Source organism: Leucopleurus acutus (assembly GCF_964270905.1).
Source record: "Leucopleurus acutus genome assembly, chromosome: 8".
Taxonomy (NCBI): Eukaryota; Metazoa; Chordata; class Mammalia; order Artiodactyla; family Delphinidae; genus Leucopleurus; species Leucopleurus acutus.
This window is the reverse complement of record NC_139151.1, coordinates 36,332,399-36,341,635: the sequence shown is the minus strand read 5'-3', so window position 1 is coordinate 36,341,635 and position 9,237 is coordinate 36,332,399.

Genomic DNA, 9,237 nt, shown 5'->3' with positions numbered 1-9,237 from the left:
TTTATATTAATAGAATGATTTGAGTGATCCCCTCTGTACAAACCTGGCTATTTTGCTCCTCAGTGCTCATATCTCTGCAGGTAGAATGAACAGGAGAAGGCTGAGGCTCATTCTCACTTTGTTTAAAAATAATCTATTTGTTCTTGGCCATTTGTAATTAAAGTTCATGTTGGTTTATTTCTCAGAGAGTTTAGATTTAGAATAAATTAATAAATTCCTTGATTCTCTGAAGAGTTCTACCATTTCATTAGTATCCTAGTCCCAGTTTAAAACAGGGAACATTTACTGATTTATTTATAGTCTGTTTTTCTCAGTTCCCTGCTATCAATGCAATATAGAAGGAAACCAACAGTTTTCTCAGGGAGAACCAGCTAGCCATTTCCCCAAAATTTTATGTAGGCACTGCAATGGACATTGAAATTTCTAATACCAGAGTAGGCGCTCAATAAAAATGTGAGCTATTAATAAACATTATTACCAGGAACTAGGAGCATAACACAGTTCTCTAAGGAGTGCATTTGAGATCCTGGAACCCTCAGGGAAGATACTCTAAACTCCTTGGGGAAGCAATGCCTCTTGTACCCATTCCACATGGAGTATGTTTCTCTTCATCTTGTCAGAAATGAGAAAATATTCACAGAAAGAAAATAAATAAAGCCCAAACTGCAACAAAAACATTAAATTTTGTTTTATTTCCTATAGGTCATACATTACTCAAGGTAACTATATATACTACATTTTCTTTCCTTGCTCCTAATTCCAAATTATCTCTTATTGTTCACAGAAAATGATTAATATCCAGCTATCTTTCTCTCTATATATGTCTCCTTACCAGTCTCCTCTCTCTCTTTCTATCTCCCTCCCCACCTGCTTCCCCTTCCTGTCTCCCCTGTCTCTCAACACAAAGGGACAAACTGAACACACCCATATTATACAGTCATATAATTTATGAGAAAATTCATCTTCTCCAAGTCCTAATTTATGTCTGAATAACCTTTAAAATATAATCCATGACAAATTTTCAGGAACTCATTGCTCTCACCTTCAGCATGTCTGTATTATTTTTCATTCTGAAGGTGTTATTTTCATCCTGAATTTGCATCTATTATTCTCAAGACCCTTACCCACTGATAAAAGTGATTAAAAACCAACTTCGGCATGTGGTAACACTGATTAAATGTCTTTTGTGAATTTTCACCAAAAAATTAATTTGAAAATCTTATAGCCTAGACACAACTCAGTGGTCTCTGGAGAATAATTTGCATCCATTAGATTTCAAATATTCCTTAATTATAATCATTATTCTTCTGTCACTTGTTTGTAAGGTTAGTAAAACTACAGTTACTACATTTTATCAGTAGCCTTTTTTCATTTCCCTGATATTCAATTGAATAGGATGGACAGAAACATAATCTGAAACTGACCTGATCAAGGCAAAGCATAGCATTCATGATTTATAATTATTCTATGGCTATTAAATCACAGGATTCATAAATAAGCTCCTTACTATGTTTTAGGAATACTCATCTAAAATCATTTTGATTTTTTCTTTAATCTGAAAAGTCAAGAATGCACTCACTGTCCTCATTTCAAAATAAACCAAGGATTTCATTTTTCTATTTTTTTTCTTACTAAGATCTATTGCAAATATAACCACCTACAAGAGTTCATTACCAAAAATCACAAATGAGCCCATTCATCATTTTGTTTTGATATAGTCTTTTATCCAGGTGTCAACTCAGATGACAATTTTACAATTAAAGTCGTTTTAAAAATTTCCCCTGTGAGAAATATGAAAACAAGAGGAGGATTGTGAAAATTATGAGCACTAAGCTTTATACACTTTCACACCCCTACAACTGCACTGTAGATGTTTAATTCCTACTGATTTCAATAAGAGGTAAGTTTATGGAAATGCTCTGCAGGCATGCAATGGCTGAATAAGTGCAAAATGCCTGTGATTTTTTCAATTTAAGAAAGCAAATATTAGAAGAAGATATCTAGGGAAATCATAGAAATGGAGCATTTTTGAACACTTCCTAAAAAAATAAAACAAAAGCAATTAACCAACCAAAGAAAAAAAGCTCAAAACAACAATGACAAAAGATAGTTACATGTAAGGTTTTAGAATGTAAAATTTTAGCATGTAAAACTTTTTTAAAGATTTCTGACACAACAGAGTAAGTCCTACCCCAGTCACTTCTATTAAAACAGCAACAACATTTTTTTTTTTTTTTTTTTTTTTTTTGCTGCACGCGGGCCGCTCACTGCTGTGGCTTCTCCCGTTGTGGAGCACAGGCTCCGGATGCGCAGGCTCAGCGGCCATGGCTCACGGGCCTAGCCACTCCGCGGCATGTGGGATCTTCCCGGACCAGGGCACAAACCCGTGTCCCCTGCATTGGCAGGCAGACTCTCAACCACTGTGCCACCAGGGAAGTCCTGATGGGTTCTTTTTTATACTTTCTAGTTCTTTGTTAAAAATCTCACTGTATTCATTTATTCTTTTCCCAAGTTTCATTAACATTCTTATTGTTAATACTTTGAACTCTTTATCTGATAAATTATTTATCTCTGTTTCATTAGGGTTTTATTTCTTGTTCTTTCATGGGAAACATATTCCTCTGTCTTCTTGTTTTGTTTAACATTATCTTCCTCTATGAAATTATGTGAAAAACTATGTATCCTGGTCTTGGAGCAATGTCGTTCTGTGGGAGCATCCTATGCGGTTTTCGTGTGCCCAATGGCTTTGGTGGGAGACCTTGATCTTAAGTGAGCATTGACTGTGTCTTCCTCCAGTGTGTGCTAGCAGCTACTACTTTGGTGGGATGTAGGGATGGAAATGAGAAGCTAGAACCAGAGCCAGAAGTGAGCTGTGGCTTCTCCAATGCTCAATGGCAATCGTTGTTCTATCAGGGGAGGAATTGGGGCCCAAGGTGCTGGAGCAGAAGCCCTGAGGTTTGGGTACAAGCTGATTTTATTCCCTCTAAATGTGCAGTCTTCCCCTTGCCCCCAGAAATGTCACTTTTATTCCAGTGGTGAGCAGCACTGGAGCAAGAGGGGCTGGTGCAGTGCCTGGTATGGGCCAAGGTGCATGCTGGGACAGTCCCAGCAAGTTCGTCAGATCCCCAAGCAATATCAACCTGCTTCCTCCATCTTGTTCTTGGGAGTAAGCAAGTGTGTGTTTACTCTTCATGATTAGAGTCTCAGTTTCTTACAGCTCTCTGATAAATCCCACTGATTTTCAAACCAACTAAAGGAACTCATCTTTCTAGTGTCAGACCCCCAAGACTGAGGTTCCTGGTATGTGACTCAAACCTCTCCCACCCTGGGGAAGATCCCTGAGCCTGTGATATGCCACTCTTCTTCTGAGTCGTCTGCTAGGGACATGGGTCCTGACCTGATTGCTTCTCCTGCCTTTACCTGACTCTTTCTTCACAGCCTTGGTTGTAGAAGAGCCTTTCTGCCAGTCTCCAGGTTGTTTTCAGCAACAGTTCTTCCACATGTAGAAGTATTTTTGATGCTTTCATCAAGGGGGTGAGCTCAGTGTCCTCCTAATCCAACATCTTGATCTCCTTCTGATTTAAAACTCCTGAGCATCTTTGCATATTGATGTGAGATAATTATCTGTAGGTTTCTGCCATCTTGTGAAGGATGCATTAATATTCCTTTGATGCAAACTATTTTTTTTTCCAAGGATATTGGTATAGCAAACTGCCTGGGAAGAAAAAGTGAAGACATTATAACTGTGTGGACCTATATTGAAAAATAATCTAAAAAATAGTGGATATATGTATAAATGATTCACTTTGCTGTACAGCAGAAATAGCACACACTGTAAATCAACTAAATGTACTCCAATAATTTTTTTTTAAAAATAACCGCAAGGTATAATAAGGAAATGTCTTCCTCCAGAGTAAAGGGTTGGCATGCTTACTGTCTATTATAAAATATATAGATTCACTAATCTCAAGTTTCCTTTTTGTTAGACAGTTCACTGCATGCATAAGGATCACTTTGTCCTGAGGGAATTGGGGTTTGGCGAACTGGTAGCAAAAGATGATTCTCTCTATGGCTAAAATAGTGTGTGTGTGCGTGTGTGTTTATGACCACAGTTAGATGTTGTCTCTCTTCACACAAACTCCTTCAGGAAAAAAAAAAAAAGAAAGAAGAAGAAGAAAGACAGATGAGAGATAGAGAGAATAATGGGTTAGTTCATCTTCAGAACTGACTTCACCTTTAATAGTCTATGTTTATATGATCACACCTATATATATATATCTAGAACTATTTATATTTCTGTGCACAGCTATATAGAAATATATCTATACTTATCTCTTTATTGAGTCTATAATTAAAACTTGATAAGTACTCTAAAATATATGAATATGGTGCCCAAAAAAGTGAATGAGGTCCTGGCTATTGTAAATAGTGTTGCAATGAACATTGTGGTACATGACAAGTTTTGAATTATGGTTTTCTCAGGATATATGTCCAGGAGTGGGATTGCTGGGTCATATGGTAGTTCTATTTTTAGTTTTTTAAGGAACCTCCATAGTGTTCTCCATAGTGGCTGTATCAATTTACATTCCCACCAACAGTGCAAGAGGGTTCTATTTTCTCTACACCCTCTCCAGCATTTATTGTTTGTAGATTTTTTGATGATGGCCATTCTGACCGGTGTGAGGTCATACCTCATTGTGGTTTTGAATTGCGAGAAAGGGAAAAACAAATACCATATGTTAACACATATATATGGAATATCAAAAAAGAAAAATGGTTCCAAAGAACCTAGGACAGGAATAAAGATGCAGATGTAGAGAATGGACTTGAGGACATGGAGAGGGGGAAGCTGAGGTGAAGTGAGAGAGTGGCATTAACATATATACATTACCACATGTAAAATAGATGGCTAGTGGGAAGCAGCTGCATAGCACAGGGAGATCAGCTTGGTGATTTTTGACCACCTAAAGGGATGGGATAGGGAGGGTGGGAGGGAGACGCAAGAGGGAGGGGTTATGAGGATGTATGTATACGTATAGCTGATTCACTTTGTTATACAGCAGCAACTAACACAAAAATGTAGAGCAATTATACTCCAATAAAGATGTTAAAAAAAAAAGTAAATGAGGTAAAATGTTCCATTAAGTGATTAAATATAAAAAAATCATTTAAAATATATCAAAAACATTGAAAATGATACTTTCACTGTTATTCAAAAGATGAACAAAAGCAAGTCATGTGTATAACTGTGGAATGTGTTTCTAAGCAGCGCTGGAAAAGACAGGGCAGAAAATGTTTGGATGTGTTGAAGGAACTGACAGAGGGGCAAAATGGGTGGAAAACAGTAATTAAGAAGTAGAATATACAGGCGGTTAGTAGAAATTGTGGAACATAGACTGCTAGTTGCCCTCAAACATTCTCATTCTCCTCTAGTGACAGAATTCCAAGATTTTCCTTGACACATTATTCTACTCTTAACTCTGTCTTAAAAAAAGATGCTCTAATGGCCATCCTGGGCCATTAGGCTGAGAGCCACATAAAAGAGATGGCAGAAAGGTGAGCTGGAAGAACCATGAAATGTTAATAAATTAATACATCTCTTGTGTTAACCCTGTGCTTCCTACCTTGGGGTTTTTAAGTGAGAAATAAATACCTTCTTGTTTATTAAAGTCATTGTTACTTTAGGATTTTCTGTTTTAAGTGCCAAAACAAATCCTAATTAACACAGGTAGACAGAGGTCTGAAATAAAGAGTTTTATAGGTCAGTTTAAGAAGTTTATAGTTTATTCTAAGTAAAATGGAATCTTACTGAAGGATTTTAATGTGAATGTTTGAGTTGTTCATCTGTAACATCTTGTACATGTTTGAAAGTTCAGTGTCCTGAGTGAGAGTGTGAATAGTTACTAAAATGGAGAATGTCTAAACTTACATCTTACCCTAAATTATATCATTATTGTTTTTCGATCATAATTTTTAAAACACAATGTGCCTACAAGATCTAATAGCAATAATAATTTTAAATTTTAAAGAAATAAGTTAGACACTTTACTTTTAGTTAGCCATATATCTACTTTGTGGAGCCATAGACTAGATTCTCAGTATTGGCTTCACCATTCATTAACAAGGATGGTTTGCAAGTTCCTTAAATTTACTGGGTATTGTGCTCATCTTTTCAAGAAAAGTAAAAATATCTAACCATTGTAAAAGGATACTGAGATTAATGGCTTCATTTTTGAAACTGCTTTCTATAGCACAAGGCTCTATATAAATGACCTACTTAAAATGTAAGTGTGGTCATAAAACAAATTAAATATTATCCTTTTAATTTTGTCCTTTCAAATTATCTACTCTGAAAATGAGCACATTCAGAAATTATGCAAAACATTTAGCATGAATAGCTGAGTAAAGAAATGAAATACATTTTCTGTCACTTTAACAAAATTTAGAGACATTTTGACAAATGCCACAAAATTAATAACGATTATTAAGTATTACCAATATTTACTATGTTAGCATATTGTGAAGATATTTTTTACTCTGTGAATATAACTAAAATAGAAATAATACAATGGCTTGAGTTACTGCTTTCAGTTCCATCTTTTCTTTCTAAGATAATTTAAAATATGACTACATTTGAAGTCAGTCTACTTTATGTGAGTACTTTATGATGTAACAAGTTCAGTCTTATGATGACAATGACAATCAACTATGGAAAATGTAAACTAGAGGTATTAGGGAGAAAATGCAGCACAAAACATGGGAGGGTGAAAAAAGCCATCTTTGTTCCTGGAATGGAAGACATCTTACAAAGTGTGATCTGAGTGATTGCAAATGTTTCTCACCTCCACTAATTCGCAATCAAAACCTAAAATATAATAACTATTTTAGTAACTATTTTATTTTAGTATTTATATTATAGTAACTATTTTAGTACTTTTTCCAAAGAAAGCAATAGTTAAAATGAGCATGTTATTAATAAATCAACTTGTTAATCTATGAACACTTGTTAAAATTGTATTTAATTTTTTATATTCTTGACAGTTTTCACTTAATCCTTATCCCATTTTTATCCTGTAGTGTGAACATTTTCTTCGCTTTTGTAGTCTTGCCATCCCTGTTTGTGTGTGTTTTCCATACTAGTTTAAGGGAACTTCTTTGTCTCACCTTTTCTCTTTTTACTTCACCTATTTACATTTAATAAATTAATAAAGAGCTCTTTCTGAATTCTCACTCACCTTAACAGCCAAACTTAAAATTAAAAAGTTTGAAAATCTTTAATTTGATTACATCAACACCCAAACTTGTTAACTCGCTCTAAGTGTGATGTTACTATATTTAAATGACCCTTGCTATGGTGACCAATAACTTCCATATCTCTACATCAAAAAAGAGTTTAAGTGTCCTCATTGCATTTGATCTCTTAGAGTACTTAACATCTGAACCCATTCTCTCTTTTTAATCCTTCTCTTCTGTTAATTTCTCTATTTTTTTCTTACATCTCTGTAAGCTTTCCTAACTCCTCTCAGTTTTATTTTATTTTTATAAAATTTATTGGAGTATAGTTGATTTACAATGATGTGTTTGTTTCTGCCGTACACTAAAGTGAATCAGTTATACATATATATATATATATATCCACTCTTTTTAGATTACTTTCCCATTAGCTCATTACAGAGTATTTAGTAGTGTTCACTGTGCTATGCAGTAGATCCTTATTAGTTATCGATTTTACATATAGTAGTGTGTATATGTCAATTCCATCCTCGCAATTTATCCCTCTTCCTCCTTTCACCCCGGTACCCATAAATTTGTTTATTAAATCTGTGACTCTATTTCTGTTTTGTAAATAAGTTCATTTGTATAATTTAAAAAATTCCACATATAAGCAATATCATATGATACTTGTCTTTCTCTTCTGACATACTTCACTTAGTATGATAACCTCTAGGTCCATGAATGTTTCTTCAAATGGCATTATTTTGTTCATTTTTGTGGCTTAGTAATATTCCATTGTATATAAGTACCACATCTTCTTTATCCATTTATCTGTTAATGGACATTTAGGTTGCTTCCATGTCCAGGCTATTGTAAATAGTGCTGCTATGATCATTGGGGTGCATGTTTCTTTTTCTCTGGATATATGTTGAGGAGTGAGGTTGCTGGATCATATGGTATTTCTATTTTTAGTTTTTTAAGAAATCTCCATACTGTTCTCCATAATGGTTGTGTCAATTTACATTTTCACCAGCAGTGAGAAGAGTTCCCTTTTCTCCACACCATCTCCAGCATTTATTATTTGTAGACTTTTTGGTGATGACCATTCTGACTGGTGTGAGGTGATACCTTACTGTAGTTTGGGTTGTTTGTTTTTTTTGACAGAGCTGCATGAGCTGTTTGTATATTTTGGAGATTAATCCCTTGTTGGTTGCTTCATTTGCAAATGTTTTCTCCCATTCTAGGGGCTGCTTTTTCTTTTTGTTTATGGTTTGCTTTGCTGTGCAGAAGCTTTAACGTTTAATTATGTTCCATTTCTTTATTTTCATTTTCTTTACTCTAGGAGGCGGGCAAAAAGTGATATGCTGCAATTTATGTTAAAGAGTGTTCTGCCTTTGTTTTCCTCTAAGAGTTTTATAGTATACAGTCTTACATTTAGGTCTATATGCACCCAATATAGGAACATCTCAATATATAAGGTAAATGCTAACAGCCATAAAAGGTGAAATCAACAGTAACACAATAATATTGGGTGACTTTAATACCCAACTCCCATAAATGGACACATCATCCCAACAGAAAAGCAGTAAGGAAATCCAGGTCTTAAATGACACACTAGACCAGACTGACAATTGATATTTATAGAATACTCCATCCAAAAGCAGCAGAATACACTTTCTTCTCAATTGCACATGTAACATTCTCCAGGATAGATAACATCTTGGGCCACAAATCAAGCCTTGGTAAACTTAAGAAAACTGAAGTCATATCAGACATCTTTTCTGACCACAATGCTATGGGATTAGAAATTAATTACAGAAAAATACTGTAAAAAACACAAACACATGGAGGCTAAACAGTATGTTACATAAAATAAATGGATCACTGAAGGAATGAAAGAGGAAATCAAAAAATACCTAGAGACAAATGACAATGAAAACACAATGATCCAAAGCCTTTGAGACACAGCAGAAGTAGTTCTAAGAGGGAAGTTTATAGCAATACAATCTTACCGCAGGAAAC